Genomic DNA, 26,833 nt, shown 5'->3' with positions numbered 1-26,833 from the left:
TCAGAGAAAGGGTATGTCGGTTAGATGATTATCTCCCACAGTTTCAGTTTCAGTCTTAGTATAAAACTCAGTTCAGTTCTACAGAATTAGGACTATTAGACACAGTCACCCAGCTATCAGTAATACAGTTATTAGCTCAGTATAAAACTCAGTTCAGTTTTATAGAATCAAGACTGTCAGAAACAGTCACCCAACTATCAGTAATACAGTTATCAGTAAACTCAGGTATCCATTATTTAGTTACCAGAACTCAATATCTAGTGTGACTATGATCTCAGACACAATATATGTAGATATGTGCACAGTATTGCATAATCAGTAGTTCATCAGCTTCAGTTATACATGTACCCTCATTCAGTTATATTCATGTTACTCAGCCAATTATTGTTCATGTATATGAACCCATGCATTCAGCCTTACCTCACTTAGCATACCAGTAGTCAAAGTACTGATGCATACCTTTCTTTTGCGCTATGATGTCTTATATCATAGGTTCAGACACACAGGCTCATGTTCGCACTTAGCAGTCCATCCCATCAGCAGCAAACTTAGTGGTGAGTCTTCATAGTTCGAGGACAAAGTTGTTATTTCAGTATTTCAGTATGTTTTTCAGTAGTTGGAGTTAGTTAAGGGCTTGTCCCATCAACTTCACTTTTAGACAGTTCAGTTAGAAGCTTATTAGACTAGATTATTTTAGACAGACATTCAGATTTCAGTGTTTTATTATCAGTATTTGATGTTCAGATGTGAACCTTATGGCAATATCAGCCCAATTTCTGCATTTTATTATTATTATTATTATTATTATTATTATTATTATTCAGATATTGCAGCAGATACCAGTAATGGGTTAGTTCGTGGTCCTTCGAGATTATGAGCACCGTGTGACATCCAAGGTGCAGACTCGGGGCGTTACACAATTCCTCTCAAACATTTCATCAGTCGCATTAATGCAGACCAATGCTCATTATTGGGATGATTATATCTACTCAGTCTACACACAACATTGGTTATATCAGGCCTAGTAAAATTCATTAAATGCATCAGACTCTCAATAATCTGTGCATGCTTAGACTGAGCAATTGGGTCACCATTATTCTTTTTAATTTAGGATTAACATTATAAGGAGTGACTACAGGATTTACCTCCCAACATTCAAACTTTTTAAGAAGTCTTTCAACATAATATTCTTGTGACAATATCATACCATCTTCACTCCTTATAACTTTAATATCATAGTCACTTCACCCAGATCTTTTAAATCAAAGTTAGTAGACAAAAATAAGTTGGTACGTTCCACAATATTTAAGCATGTACCAAATATAAGCATGCCATCAACATATAAGCAAATTATCACATAATCATTGTATACCACTTTTGTATAAGCATATTTATCCATCTCAACAGAAGAAAAGTCATCTTTTATTAAGACTTGATCAAATTTCGCGTGCCACTATTTAGGAGTTTGTTTAAGTCCATAAAGAGATTTAATTAATTTACAAACTTTATTTTCTTGTCCAGAAATTACACATCCTCCAGATTGAACCATATAAATTTCTTCTTCTAAATCGTCATTTAAGAAAGCTGCTTTTACATCCATTTGATGGATAAAAAGCTTATGAATTGATGCTAAAGCAATTAATATTCGAATAGAAGCAATTCTTGTTACTGGTGCAAATGTATCCAAACAATCAATATTTTGTTTTTGAGAAAATCCTTTAGCTACTAACCGAGCTTTATATTTATCTAAAGATTCATCCGAATTAAGTTTCTTTTTGAAAATCCATTTACAATCAATCGATTTTGCACTAGGAAGTAAATCAGTTAAAACCCATGTATTATTTTTCATAATTGAATCAAGTTCAATTTTTTTTATTACCTTTTTTCAAAATTTAGCATCAGAAGAAGATACAACTTCAAAATAATTTGATGGTTCATTATCAACAAGAAAGGTTTGGAAATTATTTCCATAAAAAAAATATTTTTTTCTAGGCCTTTTACTCCTTCTCAGTTCCTCAATATTAGAGGTAGATTCATTTTCTCTTTCAACAGGTGAATGAGAGATTTTATCACATAGTGGAAAAATATGTTCAAAAAATTCAGTATTCTTTGTCTCAATTATAGTATTACTATCAAGTACATCACATTTCAAGACAAAAAATCTGTATGCAGCACTATGTTCAGCATATCCAATAAGCATGTAATCAGCAGTTTTAGAACCTATTTTCCTCCTTTTAGGTTCAGGAAGTAGAACTTTCGCAAGACAACCCCACACTTTTAAATATTTCAAATTACGTTTATAACCTTTTCATAATTCATAAGGAATTTTGCCAGTTCTTTTATGAAGAATTCTATTTTATAAATGACATGCAGATAAAATAGCTTTACCCCACAAATTATCAGGTGCATTTGAGCTAATTAACATAGAGTTCATCATTTCTTTCAGTGTCCTATTTTTTCTCTCAGCTACACCATTAGACTCAGGTGAATAAGGCGAAGTTATTTCATGAATAATACCTTTTTTTTCACAAAAAACATTTAAAGATACATATTCTCCAACTCTATCAGATCTAATTCTTTTGATTTTTCTACTAAGCTAATTTTCAACTTCAGATTTATAAGATACAAGAGCATCAAATGTATCATCTTTATTTCTAAGCAAATACAACTTAGTAAATATGGAGAAATCATCAATAAAAGTCACATAATATCTTTTACCACCTCTAGTCATAGTTTGTTTTAAATCATCCAAATCAGTGTGAATCAAAGATAACGATTCAGTTTCTCTATCAACTAAAAAACATGACTTTTTAGTAATTTTAGCTTCAGCACATATTTCACATTTATCGAAATTACTTGAATCCAAACCAGATATTAAACTAAGTGATTGCATATTCTTGATATATTTGATACTAACATGTCCTAATCTAGCATGTCATATAGAAATAGACTCAATCATATAAGCAGAAGCTGATACATTATTATTGATAATATTAAGTACATAAAGTCCGCGGTTACAATAGTTTTTTCCCATAAATACATTATTTTTTTGCCAAAATAATCTTATTAGATTCAACAGACACTTTCATTCCATCTTTATCCAGCAAAGCCACAAAAATCAGGTTTGCTCGCTTTGTAGGAACATGTAGCACATCTATTAAGGCTAAAATTTTTTCCGAAGTGAGTTTTAGGAGTACTTTACCCTTGCCCAAGACTTTAGCAGTTCTTGAGTCTCCAAGGTAGACTACTTCACTGTCATCTCCTATTGATATATAAGAGGCAAATGTTTCTCGATTTGTACAAATGCGTCGAGTAGCCCCAGAGTCTACCGCCCATTCTTTTACATGTGCCATCATATTCACTTGAGAAATAATAGCTGAAATTATTTCATCTCCTTCAGCTAAATTAGCTTTGGGAGGATTTCTCATTTCTTTGTTATTTCTTATTTTGTGCCTACATTGAGCGGCATAATGACCTGATTTTCCACAAGTAAAACAAGTGCCTTTTCTTTTCTTAAAATTGGGATTATTAGGCTTGTAACTTTGAGAGTTATTTCCATACCTTCTGTTGTTGTTGTGTTGACCTTGTACTAAATTTGCATTGACGCAACCTGCTTAGCTTTGAATGACTCATTTCTGTTGGTATCTTCGATTAGAATATGAGTTATTATTTCCTCAATAGTAAAATTTGTCTGCTTATGTTTCAAGTTATTTTTATAATCATTCCATGATTCAAGCAATTTTTCAATTAATACTCCAACAGCAAATTTTTCCGATAAAGCGATGTCCTCAGCCTTCAAATCTTCTAACAGTTTTTGATATTCATTTATTTGAATTTTTATTTCTTTCACATCACTCATTTGCCAATTGTAAAATTTTTCAACCACAAACTTTTGTTTGGTTACATCTTCAGCTGTAAACTTTTTGATTAAAGCTTCCCAAATGACTTTTGCGTTGCAACTGCAATATACATTAAATACTTCATTAGCAATTGTTAGTAAAATAGTATGGCGACATACCTTATTGGCATATTGCCATGATTTCAAAATTTTGCTATCAATGTCTGCACCAGGTTGTGTTTGTGACAAAGCATATGCAACACCATGAACGTCAAGTAGTGAAAAAAATTTGTTCTTGCCACCTTTTAAAGTTTTCATTAGCAAATATTTCAATATTTGAAACATTAGGAAACGGTTTTGCATATGGTAGAACAATCGGAACAGGAGTATTAGGAGTTGCTTCAGTAGCAGAAGTACCAGGAGTAGAATTATTTGCCATAGTTTCTTAGATTGTTGAGAAACAATAATAATAATTGTTCATAATACTGAATATTAAATAAATATTACTATGATATTATTTTAAGTGGTCTATTAATTATACTTGAGTCGTCCTAGGCACTATCCTAAGAAACTATATCAGAAGTTTGAAAGATTTTTTCAGGATTAAACAAGAACTTTCCTAATTAATTAGAGGATACAGGAATCAACAAAATTATTAGTATAAATACCAGCAAGTTAAACTATTATAACTAAATCATTAAGCAGGATTATAAGAGAGAAACTAATGAGGAAATTTAGAATGATAAGAATTGTTGTAAGGATTGAAGGAGTATTTATAGGTAATACTTAGCTTCTCAAGTACACCTCCTGATGACTTTCAAAGTAAGTCTTCTCAAGTATATCTCTTGTTGGCTTCTAGAGTAAGTCTTTTCAAATGTATCTCCTGATGGCTTCCAAAGTAAGCCTTCTCAAGTATATCTCTTGATGACTTTCAAAGTAAGCCTTCTCTAGTATCTCTCGATAACTTCTAGAGTAAGCCTTCTCAAGTCCATCTCTTGATGGCTTCTAAAATACATTCAAAGATATGACTTTTTCAATATACTTTAAATTATTTTGAAATAACTAAATAATTTTCCTACATACCGGCGTGAATTATATTTTTAGAAATTGCAGCAGAAATTATCATCTATCAGAAGTTTTTGTTTTGCTTTTCAACTTCTCTTTTTTATTTCTTAAGTGAAGAGTAAACAGTCACTCAATCGACATTTTAGTAATTCAACTTTTTAAATTAGGGGCTTTTCAGTTTTAGGATAGTATGAATGGGTGTGAGACTGTGAGTGCCCCCGCATACTTCACCTCAAACTCTATGCATTTATGTGTCTTACATAATTAAAGGGACCATTTGAACATGTGACATGATCATGATATGAAATTAAATTGATAAGAAGCTGAAGTTTTGCTTGGACATAGCATTTAAATTTTTTTTATATTTTTTTCATAAACATGAAAATCTCGCGATTGTAAAAACTATCAAAAATTTTAAAATCTTGATATTCAATCTTACCAAATAAGCAAATCATAGTTCATAATAAGATACAAAATGTTCAAAAATATGTCGCAATTATAAATTCATTAATAAATAACATATCTTTGTGTTCCTTTTATAAATAAATATTTGCGTTTACAAACTTTCAAATATGCATAATTTTGTTCTTTAATATAATTCTTTCATAGACAATCTCTTAACGAACATGAATCTTTTCTTTCAATAGAATTTAAATTTATGAGTCTTCTTTTAATAAATATAAAAGTTAATTGTTGGCCAAGTTTTACTTCATAGGAAAGAAATCACGGTTAGAAATCCCAAATGATTCCTTGAAGAATTTGAGATCGATTTTAAATCATACTCTTAATTTAAATGTCCAAATGCTGATCTGAAGTTATGACTTCATATTACATGTCGAAACGAAGCTTAGATTGGAAGAAGAGAAATAAATCTATAAAATTATATGAACATATATTAATTCAAAATCTCTTAAAATGGACCGACACAAATACCTTTTCCGATTGGGTATGTAAAGTTATTGTAACTGCACCCATTGATTTCATGTGGAATTATCTATAAACATATGTCTTATAAAACCTTACATGAATAGAAGAGAAAAAAATGTAGCCAAGGATTACGTGTCGATAAGTCGTTGTATTGGGCTACAATATCTCGGCAAGTCATCCTTGGATGCAATATACTCCTTACCACTTCATGCAATGACTCTCTAGACAAACTATGAACAAAATCAGGCTATTATAGTGAATTGTATTATAATAAATGGTTATAATAGAGAGATTTGAGTGTGTATACATACGTCTTATAGAGCCTTACATGAATAGAAGAGAACAAATTATAGCCAAGGATGACCTGCCGATAAGTTGTTGCATTGGGCTACTATATCTCAGCAAGTCATCCTTGGATGTAATCTACTCCGTACCACTTCATGCAATGACTCTCTAGACAAACTATGAACAAAATCAGGCTATTATAGTGAATGATATTATAATGAATGGTTGTTATAGAGAGATTTGAGTGTGTATATATATGTCTTATAGAGCCTTACATGAATAGAAGAGAACAAATTATAGCCAAGGATGACCTGCCGATAGGTCGTTACATCGGGCTACAACATCTCGGCAAGTCATCCTTGGCTGCAATCCACTCCCTACCTCTTCATGCAAAGACTCCCGAGACAAAATATGAACAAAATCTCCTCAAGTAGAATAGGAGACATGAATCACAAGTTTCATGTAGCTCTTGGAATGTCTCAATGGGCAAAATTATTGTGAATATTTGTAGGCAGAGGAGGAAAAAGGGACGAGACAGAATTTATTCGTTTATGTCCCAAAATAAACATGACTTGTTGACTTTACCGAAAGTGGAAAAATGCCCATGCCTCATGCTGTCATGCATTGTGCAACCAACTAAAGCTCTGAATATAGTCCAATTTTGGACCAAGGATAGAGTCATTGGATAATAATGGACCACTTGTAAATAAATTATTGGTTGAAGTGCTCTACTTCTCATCATAATGGAACCTGTTCAGATAGGCTGGGGATGTGGCGGGGGTGGGGGTGGGGTGGGGATATAATCACTTGCTGTTTCGAATTTATTGGTCCGACTAAGTCAAATGAATACTTAATAGTCTCATTAAAGAGCGACAAAATCGCTCTTTACAACAATGTCTTTATTTTTGAAATTCAAACTTGAACTCGAGACGGCTGATTGAATGTGCAGGAATCTCATTCATGCAAGCTTAAATTTAAATTTATTGTGTTCTTAAGAAGTCTAACAATGAGAAAAAAGACATTTATTTAAAAAAGAAAAAACTATCCTCTCATTTTGTTTTACTTGACCTTAATACTAAAAATAGATATTTTAATTTATTTGTTCTTTTTCAAAATCAAAAGAGTTTTGTTACATTTTCTTATGTTACTTTTGTAAATACCTACATAAAGTAATAATAGTAAAATTTTAAAATATTATTAAGATTAGTTATACCTCTAATTAATTTTTATTTTTTTTAAGGGTGTATCAAGTCAACATCATTATTAAGATTAGTTATACCTCTAATTAATTTTTATTTTTTTTAAGGGTGTATCAAGTCAACATCAGTCAAGTAAAATAAAATGGAAAAAACATGAGTTAATCTGATGCTCTTTTCTTTGACTGTCATGTTAATTAATGGACACTGATATAAAAGAAAAATTTTTGATGAGTTAATCTGATGCTAATTAATGAACATTAATTTTGGGAAAATAACTTAATGAGCTAATCAGATGCTAATTAATGAAACATTAATTTAGACTACATCTACGAACACCAACATTTATCACACAAACAAATCCTGCACCTTTTTAGGCCTAATCTAAGAAAAATGAGTAAATTCTACTGCGCAACAAATAATTTTTACTCCCTCCATTTTAAAATAAATAAATTGTTGAACTATTTTATTAATATTCAAAATAAATGAATTGTCTACTCTTGAGAGACATGTTGGAAATTTTTTTCAATTTTACCCTTTCATTTAATGAGGTTTTAAGTTCTTCACATTTTCTAGAAGAATACTTTAAGAATAATTAAAAAGGTAATAGTGAAATTTTTCTTAAGGAATGTATCATACCCCAAGAATTCAATTATTTTGGAATAAAGGGAGTGTGTTATATAATAATTGTCTGCTCTTCCTTTTACATAGGTGTGGGCGTTCGGTTTTTCGGTTCGGATTCAATTGTTTTTTATTTTGAATTTTTCGATTTTCAGCTATGAAAGTAGGTGCACCAAAAATTGAATCGATTTAGTACGGTTCAGTTCAATTTATGTAAATTTCGGTTTGGATTTATATCGATTTAATAATTTTGATTTTTCGATTTTGGACCTGTTTAATGGGTTAAATTATATTTGTGAATTGGATTATTTTTTTTAATGTTTTTAATACTTTCTAATTTTCCTGTTTAATAATTTCTAAGTGAACTAACCAGTAAACATAAGAAAACTGGTGCTGAAGTAATGTCAGTGTCCAAGGATTATGAGAATAAAGTCTTTGGCTTTGTCTTCAGGGTGCCTCCGTAAGTTTATGTTATCATATTATAGATTGATAGTGTGTTTGTATAAGGATTACTTATCTATGTAACTCATTCTTGAATGGTATCATATCCAAGAATAACATCACTTATGTTTCCTAAAAACTGGAAAAGGCAAGATTACACATCAAGAAGGTTGAAACAAACACCAGATAAGAGATTTTGGGGTTGACGATTATTTGGATTTTGGATTTTCTTGGCTTTGCCCAGTTTGACGCTTTGGGCTTTAGTAAAAGATATCAATTATCATACATATTAAATATATATTATATATAAATATATATATAATAATTAAAAAAAGAGTATATTAAAATTTTTGGTTTAAAACGAAAAAACGAATTACGCTAATCTAAAAATCGAAACCCAAGCCGAAATACCGAATTTATAAAAAAAAACTGAAATCTAAATCGAAAAAAACAAGAAATCGAAACCAAAAAACCAAAATAATTTAGTTCGGTCCGGTATTTTAATTTTCGATATTTATGCCCACCCCTACTTTTACATGTCTACCAAGAAATTATGAATACTTTTACAAATTTCTCCTTTAAAACACTTTATGAAATTTTATCAATTTGTCTACACATCAAAAAGAATTAATTATAAACATAAAATGAAAAAGATGTAATTAATTCTATCTTGATTTTCTAAATTGATAAATAATTTGAAATAACTATTTTCAATAATATAGACAACTAATTGTAACGCCCCGATTATCTGAACCGGAACGCTACACGGTGCTCATGACTCCGAAGGACCACAAGCTAACTCATGATGATATCTGTACCTGTACACTGCATAATATATAAATATAAATGCGGAAAGATGAACTGAAGGCCATAAGGTTTAATACTGAACATAATCTGAGTAATAAAATGTCTGAATAAAGAGGTATCACAATACCAAAATAGAACTGAAATACTGAAGTCTGAATCTAGTCTGAAAGCCTCTACTGTCTGAATAACCTGAATAAGGAGCTGATGGGACATGTTCCCAACTAACTCCGATTAATGAACTAATCAATGAGAAGATAAAGAAATAATCATGTCCTTGAAGGATGAGGACTCACTTCTAACTCTGACTGCTGAAATCTGCAATGCTACTGCTGCTCTGGAACTCGTGCCTCTGAACCTATGGCGTAAAATAAAAACCATAGCGTAAATGCGTCAGTACGTCTGAATGTACTAAGTATACAAGTGAGGTAGGATAAATGCAAAGAGGTTTATATGTATGAACAATGCTGACTGATATGAACGTGAGAATACATACATGCATAAGTAACTATAATTGTACTCGTGGTGATACTGACTACTGAGTCTGAATGTTGACAACATGAGTTTACTGATACTGAGATACTGAATAGATGAACGACTATTTCTGACAGTTTAAATTATGAAGAACTGGTCTGATTGACAGTGTCTAAAAGTCCTGAAACTGAATACTAATAACGTAAGTTATGACGACTGATCTAACTGATATAACTGTGATGATCAGCCTAACAGATGTAACTAATACTGAGCGACCGTATCTGACAGTGTAAATCTTCTAATAATGATTAAGAGTGATTAAGCTTGAGATCAGGCCTAACTAACGGGTGATCTCTGGAACTAATATTGAGAATACTCAACTGAATTTGAGACTGAGATCAAGCCTATCTGATGGGTGACCTCTGTAAGTACTGGTACTGAATAACTTTATGTTAGACCAAGCCTATCTAGCGGGTGGTCTATAAATGTGTGGAACTATCTGAGTTCCTTACTAAGATTAATGACTGTATCTGACAGTCATGATTTTTGAGTTCTACTCTGAAGACTGATACTAAAACTGTAACTGTGGGAGTTCTCACTTAACCAACATGTCCCGAATCTGAACTGGTGGTGTCCAACCTATAACCCTATTTGGAAGGGTGTCAATATCGTTCCACGGTTAAAGAACTCTCTGGTCAAGCATATCTGACGGGTGACCCTCGTAGGAAGTCAAGCCTAAGGCAGTATAATAGTCAAGCCTCTTTGATGGGTGACAAGACTTTTTCTGACAGGTAACTCCTGTATCCTGCGCTGGCTATGCAGTTCTGGAGTTCAGGGATTGATCCTAATGACTCTGCCTCTCTGAAGAAGAGCCGCCATCCCTGAACTCGCTCGGTGCTAGCTCCTACTACCAACTGAAAGACTCTAAACTGATTCTTAGAACTTGTACTTGAACTGAACTGAAGTTGTTACTGAGTTTCTTACTTGACTGAGCTGACTGAGTTCACTTGGTTTTGTTATATGACAGAATACTACTGAATCTATTATCTGACTGAATGATACTAAATTCTGAATTGATTTCTTGAATGTTAATGAGATCTGAGCTGAGTACTGAACTGAAGCTGGAATGATAATGATACTTAGATTACTGAGATTTCTTAAGTTCTATAACTGTCTGAGAGTTCTGAATTCTGTAACTGACTGAGTTCTACTGATCATAGCACGACTAAGACTATCTTGAGACTGACTCGGCTCTAGGCACACAACTATATTTTTTGGGTACAAGTACCCCCCAGGACTCGATAGAAGGAAATTGACGCACAGGATATTTCTTGATCATAGGAATAGAATCCACAATTCATAATACCATAAATAGAGGATTTCATACTACACATGGTTCTCAACATCTTATATATGAAAGGGAATGCATATAACATGTAAATACTTGCATGATTCCAATTTCATGAGCATTCCATATCACAACAACAATACACAACAATTAGCATGGAATTCATGTTGAGTCATAAGGAATAGAGCATGGACTTGTCATTTAAGCAAGTCATAAAAACATGGATTCTATCATTCTTGGCATTTTATCAAACACCTTACATGCACAACTTTGGGCATAGGTGTACTTATCAATTTGACAATCTTAACCCATTCAAAATTCATGGGTTTCAACTAACCTACTCACATGCTTCATGAAAAACACATCAAGATACAACCTTGAATCCAAACAACAATCATCAACATGAATAGAGTCATAACACAACAATGAAATCACAATTTATAATTTAAAACATGATTCTTGAGCTCCATGGATAAAAGGGATCCATGGATAAACACTATGCATACCTTAGAAAGGAAACTTTGATGAGTTGCTGGAGAGTTCTTGGATTGGGAAACTTAATTCTTAATTATCTTGGAAAAAGGGCTTGAATCTTGCTTTTGGGAAATGATTTTAATAAAAACCCTAATCTTGTGGTTGAAAGTGTAAGAGAGAATTTTAAAAAGGTTTAACTAAAGAAAAATAGGAGAAATTTACGTCCCTTGAAGGTTTTTAGTCGTGGGAGGTGAAGGAAAAAGACCAAAATACCTTTACTAAACCGCTTTCCAATTGCAGAAAATCTAAGGCTGACGGCATTTGTGATAGGCCTTCAGACTTTTGATAAGTCATCATAAATATCATCACTAGGGGGTTGGAATTGATGTATTTCTTCCTAAGGCTGACGACATTCATGATAAGTCGTCACACTTGTGATAAGATATCATGAATGTCGCCACTCAGTTTTCCAGGCTGACATGCTAGAGTAAAATAGGTATAACTTTTTGCTCCGATATCAGATTTGAGAGAAATTGGTAAAGTTGAAAAGATAATTCAAAGAGCTTTCATTTGACATATATGAGGTCCTCTAATTTGATATACACAAGGAGTTTTGGTCGATTGAAGTTGACCCAAGTTTTGACGCTCACTAAAACTTGAACGATAGGAAAGCTTTCAACTTGTCCTTGAGTTAGGGGACCTCTATGATCTTAATTCATGCGTAAATAGATTCCCACACTAAATAATTGATTAACACACTAAATTTACATAGGATTCGAGGCTTTTGGAACATCTACGCATATGAATAATGGATTTTCATTCTAGTCCGAAATATGGGGTGTTACATTATCTCCCTCTTGGAATCATTCATCCTCGAATGTCGACTGATAAGTTATGAGTACTGATCAACTAAACTTACTTAAGGGATGTGAATATCTAAAACATGACTATATGACGGAAATTACTGACACACTAAATTTTCCACTAGAGTATACATGCATATCTGATGCATGGATACTTGACTGATTTGTTCTTTTCAACGTATAACTGAACACACTGATAAGCTGAACTTTCTCTACTGAACATGCATATCTAATGCATAGAGGTCTGACTGAACTTACTCTTGAAAGGATGACTGACTGTACAATGATAACTGAAGCTAACTCGTAATAGGAATCTATGCATGAAACTGAATGGGTTTACAGAATTGATAACTTCGGGGATTTATAGAGCATCTCCCCCTTGGGACACTATGTTCCTCTAAAAACACTTACATCGCTGGAATACTCGAGGACTACTAAGGCAGTGCACAAGGCATTTATGAATTGGATCATATCTAATCATCTGAGATCTGAAGATAATGCATAATTCATGAACTGAGTTATACTCACAACTACTAAGGTACTCTGTCTAGGAATAGTTACCTTACTGAGATTTGTGATAGTATGACTAGATGGAAAGATGTGAAAAAAAACTATACGAATTTGATTGTCTGACTGTTAGACTGAACTTCTGGCTTTACTGACTACCATATGCTGAGAACTTAAGCTTAATTGAAGCACTGCTTCTGCATTCTTTTAACTAAACCTTCCTCCTTAGCCTTAAGTCATCATCATAAGTTTGGGAACACTTCACTAAACTCTGAACTGAACTACAATCATTCTACTATAGGGTGTGCGCTACAATAATGTACCTAAATGATAACTCATCCTGAAAGACTGCACCTGAAATTATGAAGCTCACTGCTAATACTATCCCAAAATTATTTACGGGGACTGCCTGAGAAATCTCTATCTATAGGACTTTGGGCTTCACTACTTCTGCTATCTTAAAAGTAAGGTAAAACTGACATAAATGGAACATGATGAGAATCCACATAAGTTTCTTAGAGAACCTTTCTATACCATGATCTGAGACATGAAAGAAGGGAAACTATTCCTAAAACATCTTATAGCCTCCTGTACATAAATAAGGCATACAATACACCCATGTACAACTCTACTAGATGCGGCTTTTAGACTTCCTAGGACACTATTGAACCTTAGGCTCTGATACTGAGTTTGTAACACTCGATTATCTGAACCGAAATACTACATGGTGCTCATGACCCCGAAGGACCACAAGCTAACCCATGACTGATATCTATACCTGTACACTGCATAATATATAAATATAAATATAAAAACATGAACTGAAGGCCATAAGGTTCAATACTGAACATAATCTGAGTAATAAAATATCTGAATAAAGAGGTATCATAATACCAAAATAGAACTAAAATACTAAAGTCTAAATCTAGTCTGTAATCTAGTCTGCGTCTAGTCTGAAAACCTCTACTGTCTGAATAACCTGAATAAAGAGCTGATGGGACATGTCCCCAAATAACTCCGACTAATAAACTAACCAATGAGAAGATAGAGAAATAATTATGTCCTTGAAGGATGAGGACTCACTTCTAACTCTGACTGCTGAAATCTGTAATGCTACTGCTGCTCTAGAACTCGTGCCTCTGAACCTATGGCATAAAATAAAAAGCCATAGCACGAATGCTTCAGTACATCTGAATGTACTGAGTATGAGTGAGGTAGGTTAAATGTAAAGGGGTTAATATGCATGAACAATGTTGACTAATATGAACGTGAGAATACATACATGCATAAGTAACTATAACTGAACTCATGGTGATATTGACTACTGAGTTTGAATGCTGAAAACATGAGTTTACTGATATTGAGCTACTAAATAGATGAACGACTATTTCTGATAGTTCAAATTATGAAGAACTGGTCTAATTGACTGTGTCTAACAGTTCTAAAATTGAATACTGATAACGTAAGCTATGACGACTGATCTAACTAATATAACTGTGATGATCGGCCTAACCGATGTAACTGATACTGAGCGACCGTATCTAACAGTCTAAATCTTCTAATAACGATTAAGAGTGATTAAGCTTGAGATCAGGCCTAACTAATGGGTGAGCTCTGGAACTGATATTGAGAACACTCAACTGAATCTGAGACTGAGATCAAGCCTATCTGATGGGTGACCTCTGTAAGTATTGATACTGAATAACTTTATGTTAGACTAAGCCTATCTAGCGGGTGGTCTATGAATCTGTGGAACTATCTGAGTTCCTTACTGAGATTAATGACTATATCTGACAGTCATGATTTCTGAGTTCTACTCTAAAGACTGATACTAAAAATGTAATTGTGGAAGTTCTCACTTAACCGACATGTCCCAAATCTGAACTGGTGGGGACCAACCTGTAACCCCATTTGGAAGGGTGTCAAACCGTGCCACGGGTATAGAACTCTCTTGTCAAGCCTATCTGATGGGTGACCCTCGTAGGAAGTCAAGCCTAAGGCAGTATAATAGTCAAGCCTCTCTGACGGGTGACAATACTTTTTCTGACGGGTGACTCCTATATCCTCCGCTGGCTATGCAGTTCTGGAGTTCAGGGATTGCTCCTAATGACTCTGCCTCTCGGACAAGGAGCCGTCATCCCTGCACTCACTCGATGCTAGCTCCTACTCCCAACTAATAGACTCTGAACTGATTCTTAAAACTTGTACTTAAACTGAAATAAAGCTGTTACTGAGTTTCTTATTTGACTGAGCTGACTGAGTTTACTTGGTTCCGTTATATGATAGAATACTACTGAATCTATTATCTAACTGAATGATACTAAGTTTTGAATTGATTTCTTGAATGCTAATGAGATCTGAGCTGAGTATTGAACTGAAGCTGGAATGATAACGACACTTAGATTACTATGATTTCTTATGTGATATAATTGTCTGAGAGTTCTGAATTCTATAACTGCCTGAGTTCTGCTGATCATAGCACGACTGAGATTATCTTGAGACTGACTCAGCTCTAGGCACATAACTATATTTTTTTGGGTACAAGTACCCCCAGGACTCGATGGAAGGAAACTGACACACAGGATATTTCTTGATCATAGGAATAGAATCCACAATTCATAATACCATAAATAGAGGATTTCATACTACACATGGTTCTCAACATCTTATACATAAAAGGGAATGCATATAACATGTAAATACTTGCATAATTCCAATTTCATGAGCATTCTATATCACAACAACAATACATAACAATTAGCATGGAATTCATGTTGAGTCATAAGGAATAAAGCATGGACTTGTCATTTAAGCACTATTAAGTCATAAAAACACGGATTCTATCAGTCATAAATTTGGGCATAGGTGTACTTATTGTTTTGCAAAATTTTTTGACTTTTAAAGAGTCGCCATTTAATTTTGAAAAGAAATTAAGAAACCTTAATAAAAACACTTTAAACAATCCAAAATAGAAAAATCATTTAAGTTAAGAGATTCTGAGTATGCAGTTCCTATTAACGTTTTAGGAAGGTTTTAGGCACCTAAAACGTCCGCTAACTTGCGGTTATCTGGACTGTTTGAAAACATCTTTTGACTAACTTCAAAAATGTTTGATCTGTTAAAAAGTGATTGATATTTGGAAAAGATTTGTGTAAAAGATTTTTAGATGACTTAATAGGGATCTTAACTAAGTCTACACAAATGAAATAAGCAAGTAAACACATAAACGGGGAAAGGGAGGAAAAAGTAAATAATATAGGCCATTGGTCCCAAACCAACAAGACCTGTCCTAGTCTAATCGGGCCTTTGACCTGTTTCACCTGTCCTAGTCTAGTTTTTGAGTCGTTGGCTCGAGTCTCGCTTCACCTGTATTAAGTACAACTTTGGCTTCGAGGCCGAAATGAATGAATGAATAAATACGCAAATAAAATAAACAAGGACAACAAAAATTAACTAAAATAAAACAACAGAAGAGACTTTTGTCTCTTAGCCGCTTCGAATGTGGGATTTCAACCCCTTTTCTTTTTCCATCTTCTTGTATTGATACGCCATGAGATCGACATTTGAAATTTCTATCCGAAGTTGTCTCAACCAGGTGGGCCTCATTTTTCCATCAGAAATGCATAGGAACGAGATTCCACTTGGACTCCAAATAGGATTCACATGAAAAAGAAAAAAAGAAAAAGGAAAAGGAAAAGAATAAGTTGCATTCACCTTATGTAGATTTAGTGATAAATAGAAATATTTGTGATCCTATCTTACCAGATGTTGGGAAGCAAAATGGGACTCGAACTTTGATGGAATCTCGATTACCACCTTGGGAATTTTCTGTGACTTCTGAATCTACGAACAACCATCGACTCTTCTTAAAAACAGAGCTTATAATACGAGAACTATTTCCCCCCTTTTTTTCTTGAAAGTTTCGAACCTTTCGGATTTTTTCAACTCCCCTATTGAAGATTACTTCTCTAATTTTTTTTCTTTCTAAAAGAAAATCTTCAACCCTCGATTTTTGGACCCAAAATCTTCCCAAAAAAAAAATCCCCCTTCAAAAGCACACAATGGGTCATTTATATAGGGGACCATTGGGGGATATTTTTGGGATTCTTTTTTAGGGGAATTTGAAATTCAAATAATGAGGGTCTTAACCGATTGTAACCCCCATTTGGATTTGGCAAACAACCTTTGGAGGAAATGGATAATTTCCCGAAGAACCAATAAAAATTTTCCAAATAGGTACAAATTCGTACAAGTTATCCCGAAATTCACAAAATTCGGACATTGGAGGTGACACCTAAACTCATTTCTAGAAGATTCGAGACCGATATCATGTCAATCACCATGCTAATCACGTGAAGAAGTATGGATTCAAGTAGAGAGAAGACGTTTGGGCGAGAACAAGCTACTCCGAATCTTTGCCGGGTTGAATTTGGATGAAATCAGGTCCGGTATTGGTTGCCTGTGTATATGTTGCTATTTGTCGATGATGTTGCTATATGTTGTTGTTACTGGTTAAGTGAAAAAGATAAGTGGACTGGGCTGGGTTATGTTATTATGTTGGGCTGGTAAGGTTAAGTAAAGAATGGGTTGCTGATTGTTAGTTCAATTAGGGATTATGAATTTAGGCTAATTGTTAAATTAGCCTATTCATTAGAATTTAGCCAATACTTAAATTTTAGCCTAATTAAAAATTAATTGACCAATTACATTGTAATTATGGTCAAATCCTTTTCAATTAAGGTTAAATTTAATAAATTGACCAAATCTAATTATAATTTAAAACAAATTAATCACTATTTTAATCCTGAGTTTCTTAATTTAATAAAATCAAACACATATTTATCCGAATAAATTATTTTTTAGAATAAATTATATTAAAATTGAGAGTTTAATCATTTGAATTTGTTTCAAGATAAACCTTGATTAAAGTCTAATTTGTGTAAATTAAATATTTAAGTACCAAAGTTATAAAATTTCGTGTAATTAAATACGACAATATATAATCGTTACTTAAAATGACCAATTTACCCAAATAAATACTTTAAAAATCCTTTATTCGGATAAAATAAATGTTGTGGTTTTATCTTAAACTTGAAGAAACTCGAAATTAAATTGGGTTGTGGAGGGTAAAAATTAGGTGTCAACGACTGCCCCCTCCCTTTGGGTAGGATGAATGCAAGTAATTCTGGACAAAGGAAGGTTGACGTTCTTAATTTTTGTCCGGCCATAAATTTGAATCTGGAAGATATTTGCTTTCGCACGAGTTTCATGGAGTTATGGCCAAACCTCGGTATCAGGTTTTCTACATATCTCAGGTTTCATGAGAATTCAGGCCACTTGTAGTTCAAAAAGCTTGATTTTAAGCACGATTTTAAAGAAAATTCACAAACTATCACGGTTTTAGAGTTTTTAGTTAAATCGAGAAGTTGGGGATTAAAGAAATTTGGGGGAGGTTGGAATGCAGTCGAGTTTTCTACATAGAGCCCAGCCTACATATCCCCAAGATTTCAGGGAATGGACTGCTTGTAGTTCGACTCGATTGGTAGAAAAGATAATCTTCTATTTCAGACGATCTTTGGCTCAGGATGAGTGACAAGTTAATGAGTTGCGGAAAAAATGCTTGTAACCTCTTAACCATGAATGTGGAGCTCTTAATATCCATAGGTAAGAACTTAGCTGGGTGTAATTTCCAAAACTCTAAGTATGTTGTCACCCGAATTCGAACAAAAGAGAAAGTTACCCTCGACATGAGTTTAAAAATATCCCGAAGGTGAAGCGACAACAAGAATATCCCAGAATACCCACATGCCTTCTAATAGGGGTGTGGTTAGATGGTTGTTGCCTGAAAAATAGAGTCATCTTTTCATGTACCTATTTGGAATGTAATAACTTGCGATAACAGACGCAACACCCTTTTGGTTGTTGCATAACTAACTCATTTGTACGAGTGAATATGTCTTCAAAGTGGGGTGACCTTTTGGACACCAATGACACTTTATGCAGAACGGTCCCTGCAACCGTTTAATCTTATGCTAATGCGGCAACTCATTGGTTACCTATAATGCTTGTCACATGTGGAATGATAACCTTTCCGGTCATTGACAATAATTTTTTCCCAAGATCTAGGGTAATTCTTGCGTATCTTTGTATCGATACGACTTATAGCTTTCCCTTGAATTGACCGTCTTTGGATAATCTTGCATATTATTTGATGTTGGATACTAGGCAATTTACGGATATCCTTTGAATTGCTAGCCTTTAGGTAATCCTGCACATTATCTGACCTTGGATAAGAGATGACTTACAGGTATCCCTTCAATCGTTAGCTCTCCAGTATTCTTGAACATCATCCGACCTTGGATACAATATGACTTACAAATATATCTCAAATTGCTAGTCTTTGGGTAATCCTGCACATAATCAATCTTGGATATGGAGCGGCTTATAGAGAACCCTTAGACATTTCAATTTGATAATCTTGCATAATCTCCGATAAGGATTTAATTGAGACTTATAGGTAACCTTCGAACTATCAATTTTTGGGTAACCTTGCACACTGTCCAGTTAGGATATTGTTGTGGCTTATGGATGACCTATGAGCTATCAATTCAAAGGTGATCTTGCACACTATCATATTTCAAATAATATGACTTATAGATGACCCTCAAATTGTCAATTTCTAGGAAGTCTCATGTATAATCTGTCTTTAGACACCGACTTCAAAGAGTCCCTTCAAATCGTGTGCTCTTGATACATTCAGATGCTAATTCATAAAATGATGAGATATCCTTGACGCCAGCATTTGTGTCTAGCGTATCAACAGATATTAAATGATGATGATATTCTTGACGCCAACATTTATATCTTGTATGTCAACAGATATGAAATGTGATGATATCCTCGATTCCAGTATTTATGTCTTGCGTGTCAACAGTTATAAAATACTGATGATATCTTCGACACCTGCTTTTATGTCTTACATGTCAACAAATATAAAATGGCCCTCTTGGCAATGATATAAAATAGCCTTCTTAGCAATAATATGAAATGGCCCTCCCAGCGATGATATAAAATAGCCCACTTGGAAATAATGTGAATGGCCCTCTCGACAATGCTATGAAATGGCTCTCTTGGAAATGATGCGAATGGCCCTCTCGTCAATGCTATGAAATGGCCCTCTTGGCAATGCTATGAAATGTTCCTCTTGGCAATGATATGAATGGCTCTCTCAGCAATGCTATGAAATGGCCCTCTTGGCGATGATATGAAATGGCCCTCTCGGTGATAATATGAAATAATATAAAATAGCCCTCTTGGCGATTTGAAAGCAGTTTCACCTGAGTTTGTTTGTTTGCGTCTTGCTTTCTACATGTACCTATACTTGAAGTAGACAATTAGTAGACCCAAAGTAGCTCTCACCCTGTTTGGCTTAAGGTGAATTTTGAGGGCGGATTTCTGCTCTTCCCCCTATTGAGTGATCTTTTGATTATTGTATTTATTATGCTAACTCCCTTGAATATTCCATTCTTAAGCATTATATGCTCTGGCATGGCTCCCAACTTATTTGGGGATTTTTCAAAAGAAACGCTCATTTTTGTGTATCGATCCCTGCATCCACAGAAAAATAATTAGTTTGAATAAAAATACTCCATGTTGACTTTCTTGTCTGGTCAGTTTGCTCCTCGCCATCTTTCAGGTGCCCCGTCACATTGGTATCTCCACCCTGGGTTCCTTCTCCTATAGACGCCCAGGCAATCACTAAGTAAAAGATTTGTAAAGATTTTTTTCAAAAGTAGTCTTATCCTTAACAAATAGTTTTGAAAGTATCTGTAAAAGCTTTAGAAAATTTTTTCTAGTCATGTCATGTACTAGTTCAACGAATGTATTTCTTATGGATTTGACTATATTCGACGGATGATTTCCAGAACTCATGATCATTGTTGGAGCATTCTTCAAATAGTTCTATCATAGCTAGAAATTGAGTCCACCTAGACTTTGTCCTAGCTGGTAACTTTAAGAGTTTGGCTTTAACCTCTGGTGCCAGGGAATTTGAAATATATTCTAGTACTTGGTGGAAATTTTGAGGCCACCCTCAAAATTTCTGCCCCAGTTTAAAGTTGTCTGAGATGATATCATCTCGAGTGGATCTGAAGTCTTTACTGGTCTTCATTCTCTTTGTTAGATATTGATCTTCTTTTGTGAATTTTTGAGATTCCTTCTAAAAAATTCTACCCTAGTTTCCATTTCCTAGGGTTATATGACTGTGCCGTTGGGGTACCTACATATCCTGTTGAAGCAGGAATCGGGTCAAACGTAGTTCAGGACTACACTAGGAATATATATAAAATTTTAATGGATTGACCGAAGCCAACATAGGCTGCCTACGTATTTAATTCTTGAGAATTCAGGCCATCATGTAGTTCATACATAAAAGAAAGGGATAAATTATTCTAAGGGGTTGACCGAAGCCGACATAGGCTGCCTACGTATCCCTTTCTTGGGAATTCAGGTCGAACGTAGTTCATACATAAAAGGAAGGAATTCTAGGTAATTACATATCATAAAAAAATACAATCATAAAGGCGATTACAAACAAAGGAGACAAACGTTAAAACATTTTTCAAATATAGTATCTCTTTACCACATCAAAATTGATTGGTTTGGTCCACTCTTGACCATCTATCTCAAGTAGGATTAGGGCTCCTCCAGGTTGGGCTTCTTTCAGTTTTCAAATTCCTCTATATATTTCATTAACTGCTCTTCATCACCCACTTTCCATTCATTATCATTCTCTTTACTTCATTCGTCTAACTCTTTTCATGACATGACATTGGTAGGTTTTTATTATTGCTACCAAAATAAACCATGTTAGATTATAACAAGATAGTAAAAGATGATACTATTATCATATTTAAAAATAACTTCTTAAATAAAGGGAGGCCTTTTGAAAAATAAAAAAAAATAATGGCTCATGACTCGCGCAAATGCGGGCCCATGCCTTATTGAAAGCGAAATAAAAATTTGAGACATGAAAGGGTGGATCATTGGGCCTTCTACGGATCATCACCAATTTTTACAACTATTAGTTAGTGTCATTTCATCTACTTCGATGGGAGACGAATTAGGAGTAGAGTGGAAGTCCAATTTTGCAAAGCCTCTCCTGGTGCAACCTTCTTCACCTTACTGAGCTTCGGAAAATCTTCTGGTACAACATTGCATCCCTCGAATATATTTTCTATCCCATCCCCAAGACCATCATTATTTGACATCTCACGCACGGGAAATGATTTTTGCAGGAGTGGAAACGGTTTGGACAAACTCATCTTTGAATTTATCTTCAATCTCATCTTCCTTTCTTGGTTGGTACCCTATTCCACGCTTAAAAGCTTTTTCCGGGAACATAAGGGGCTCAATAATTTCTTTCGAGTTCCTTTCCACTCTTTTTTCCTTTTTTGAATTTTGCGGATCAACCTTAGTAATAGTCTTACCAAATACCCATTCGCCTGCTATTTTGGTCATGCTAACCGTAGCTTCCTCGTAATTAGGCAATGGACTACTGGTGACATTCGATGTCGGTGCTTGAAGAGTGATAATCTTATGGTCTATTAAGTCTTGAATCTTGTGTTTCAGATTGATGCAATCTTTGGTATCATGCCTGGGAGCTCCTGAATAATAAGCATAGAATTGATCGGCTTAAAAAAATCGGGAATTAAGATTGGTATGCTTTGATGGAATAGGCTGTAAATAACCAGCTTTCATCAATCTTTTGAAGAGCTAAGTACGACTTTCAGCCTATGGAGTGAATTTTCTAGGAGGCTTATTTTCAGGGTTTATACGTGGGGGTTATACTAATTTTGATTAGCAGGAGGAGGTACTTGATGATAGTTTGGAGGAGCTTGGATGTTTCTCTGATTGTTTGGAGGAGTAGCTTGAACGTGAGACTAATTATTTGACTGCAAAACTTGATGCTGGGGAAAAATATTTGGAAATGGAGCTTGATATTGGGAATGGGCATAGAATATAGGCTGAAAACTTGGTGACGGTGGTGAGGAAAGAATATTCCTAGGCTTGAATTTCTTCTTCAATTTAGCAATAGAATTAGCAGAGACCACACCTACATCCTTCTTTGACTTCTTTGAGAACGTAGAAGTCCCAGACGATGTTGGGGTTTTGACAATTTTTCCTGTCTGAATACCTTCTTCTAGTGATTCTCCAATTTTTACCAAATCTGCAAAAGTCGCCCTGACAGCAGCACCATCCTGGTACAATATTCTCCCTCTTGAGCGCAAGAGAACACAAACACCATCTCTTCCTCAGACATGGAAGGTTGTACCTTGGCAGTTTCTTTTCTCCAACGGAAGGCATAGTCTTTGAAATACTCATTATTCTTCTGTTTGATCCGATCTAGCGAGTACCAGTCAGGGACTATTTCAAATTTAAATGCAAACCTATCAAGGAAACCTTTAGCCAATGCCCTCCAACTAGTCCATCTTTTCAGTTTTTGAGACGTGAACCAATCTAAGGCTTCGCCTCTTAAGCTCCGGCCTAACAGGCGCATCAATAATGCTCATTTTGTCCTATCCCCACCATTTGATCATAATACCTTCTCAGATGGGCCATTGGATTTCCAATACCATCGAACACTTTAAATTTAGGGACCTTGTATCTTTCTGGTCGATCTACTCCAGGGTGAACACATAGATCATTATAACCTAGGCCATCATTGTCCCCCGTTTCATAAGATTCCTTGATTCTCATAATCTCTTCATTTATATCCAACAACATCATTTCATACTCGGTCCTCCACTCTTTTTCCTTCTCCTCATAATGATCTATCTCGGGATTAGAAAATGAATTGTAGATGTCAGGGGATACGATGGCATGAGGAGAATTTAGAAGGGTAGCTTGATTTTGAGGATGACAGAAGGTTAGTTGGTAACTGGGGAGGGCATTTTGGAAATTGGGAAAGTTTTGTGGAATTTGGGAGTAGTTTGGTGGTATCTGAGAGGGATTCTTCAGATTCAAAAATAAAGTTTGTGGGTTCGAAGATAGATTTGGCAGATTTGGTATATTTGGGGATGGATTTTGTGGATTTACCAATGGTTTCTGGGGATTTGGGAATGAATTTTGTATATTCGGAGAAGGATTTTGTGGGGAGAGGGCTAGATTTTGTAGATGGTAAGCATCTGGGTTATTTTCATGATTGGTATTTTGGAAAAGTGGAGGGGCAGAGATGGACGATATGTTATTTGGCTAATCCCCGAGAATAGGCGTACTAAGGGGAGGGATTTGGATTGGAGTCTCGTGTCCTCCTGGAGCGGGAGCATTGACATTGATGGCTAGGTTAGCCAAATCTTGGGTATTATTTATTTCCTCCTGAAGTATTTCTAGCTTTATTGTGAGTTCCGCAATCATCTCACTCTGTTCCGCTATTACGTTGTCCCTGATGGTCAATGTATTTTGTTCATCTTTTTCAGTCATTGTTGAATGATGGTCAGAGGATGGTATTTTGTGCACTTTTAACCGGGTAAAGTAGGGATGTTTTGCCAGCTTATTTCAACACGGAGTAGTTTTCTATTATCTGTTTAGTAAAACAACTCAAGGGAAAATGTGTTAGTTTTCATATGTGATAAGCAATGCAAAATACGTGACAAGAAATAGCCACGTAGAGTTGTTTGTGTCATAGCCAAATTCATCCATAGGAGCATAATGGATAAACTTGCCTTTGATCCAAACAAACGCACACAAACACATAAGACAGTTATATTACATAAAAGCATTATAATAATACGTATCCTAACTGGGGTGACCCTTTTGAGCCAAGGGTTTGGGCCTAATGATTTTTGAAGAAAAATATATGCTTGCTTAAGGTCAATCCATTATCCCCTAACTTTTATAGACACTAAAAGGGCATAAATGCTTACAAAATATAACAAAAGAGGGATACAATCTTTAGGGAAACGGAAATAACATTAAAGAAGACATGTTCCCATACAGGGGATAGAAAATACTAACTCCTGGGTGCTTCTTCTATCAGCCTTCACCTACGTAGCTTCTTCCATTTTTTATATTAGTGACATACGTTGACGTTCCAACTATGCCTTATATGCAACCTCCCAAATTGATCAATTTCTTGCTTAGCTTGCTTCAATTCTTTTTACGAAGGTAAGCAAATCAAGTTTTTTCCCGATCCCTAAAGAATAATGTATTGAATTAGATAGGCATATATTTTCTTCAACACATAAATATGGTTCTTCTATAATTGAATCGGGGTCAATAGACGCAGGGCAAGTTTTCTAATGGGCCCAATACCCCACTGAGTATTGGTTCGTCCTAGTCTCATGCCTAAAATAGGGTTTTGGTTTCATTCTATCCTAGGTGTCTAGATTGGATTTGAACACTGGTTCTCAAGCGAACAACTTGAGTTTGAAAATATGAACAGCCATCAGACGACTCACGTGCTAATAAGTTGTTCGTATTTCCAACACATTATTAGAATTGAATAATAGGGGCCGGGATATCCACGAAACCCCAAAATAGTTTAAACAATGCAGGAATATGCCATGAGATGCGATAGTTAAACTTTACAGAATCGAAACATATAAACAGTTAATCAAAAGACGAAATCAAATATTTGATTAAAACCTAGTTAAAAATCCCAAGCAGAGTCGCCATTTCTGTTTTGTGGAAATTTTTGACTTTTAAAGAGTCGTCACTTAATTTTGAAAAGGAATTAAGATACCTTAATAAATCACTTTAAACGATCCAAAATAGAAAAATCATTTAAGTTAAAATATTCTGAGTACGCATTTCCTATTAACGTTTTAGGAAGGTGTTAGGCACCTAAAACGTCCGCTAACTTGCGGTTATCCGAACTGTTTGAAAACATCTTTTGACTAACTTCAATAAAGTTTGATCTGTTGAAAAGTGATTGATTTTTGGAAAAGATTTGTGTAAAATAATTTTAGACGATTTAATAGGGATTTTAACTAAGTCTACACAAATGAAATAAGCAAGTAAACACATAAACGGGGAAAGGGAGGAAAAAGTAAATAATATAGGCCATTGGGCCCAAACCAACAAAACCTGTCCTAGTCTAATCGGGCCTTTGACCTATTTCACCTGTCCTAGTCTAGTTTTTAAGTCGTTAGCTCGAGTCTCGCTTCACCTGTATTAAGTACAACTTTGGCTTCGAGGCCGAAATGAATGAATGAATAAATAAGCAAATAAAATAAACAAGGACAACAAAAATTAACTAAAATAAAACAACAGACGAGACTTTTGTCTCTTACCCGCTTCGAATGTGGGATTTCAACCCCTTCTCTTTTTCCATCTTCTTGTATTGATACGCCATGGGATCGACATTTGAACTTTCTATCCGAAGTTGTCTCAACCAGGTGCGCCTCATTGGTCCATCAGAAATGCATAGGAACGAGATTCCACTTGGACTCCAAATAGGATTCACATGAAAAAGAAAAAAAGAAAAAGAATAAGTTGCATTCACCTTATGTAGATTTAGTAATAAATAGAAATATTTGTGATCCTATCTTACCAGATGTTGGGCAGCAAAATGGGAATTGAACTTTGACGAAATCTCGATTACCACCTTGGGAATTTTTTGTGACTTCTAAAGCTACGAACAACCGTCGACTCTTCTTTACAACAGAGCTTATAATACGAGAACTATTTTCCCCCTTTTTTCTTGAAAATTTCGAACCTTTCGGATTTTTCCAACTCCCTTATTGAAGATTACTTCACTAATTTTTTTCCTTTCTAAAAGAAAATCTTCAGCCCTCGATTTTCGAACCCAAAATCTTCCCAAAAAAAATCCCCCTTTAAAAGCACACAATGGGTCTTTTATATAGGGGACCATTGGGGGATATTTTCAGGATTCTTTTTTAGGAGAATTTAAAATTCAAATAATGAGGGTCGTAACCGATTGTACCCCCCCCCCCCATTTGGATTTGGCAAACAAACATTGGAAGGAAAT

Source organism: Capsicum annuum, chromosome 10, assembly GCF_002878395.1.
Source record: "Capsicum annuum cultivar UCD-10X-F1 chromosome 10, UCD10Xv1.1, whole genome shotgun sequence".
In the NCBI taxonomy this organism is placed as follows: Eukaryota; Viridiplantae; Streptophyta; class Magnoliopsida; order Solanales; family Solanaceae; genus Capsicum; species Capsicum annuum.
This window is presented reverse-complemented; position numbering follows the sequence as displayed.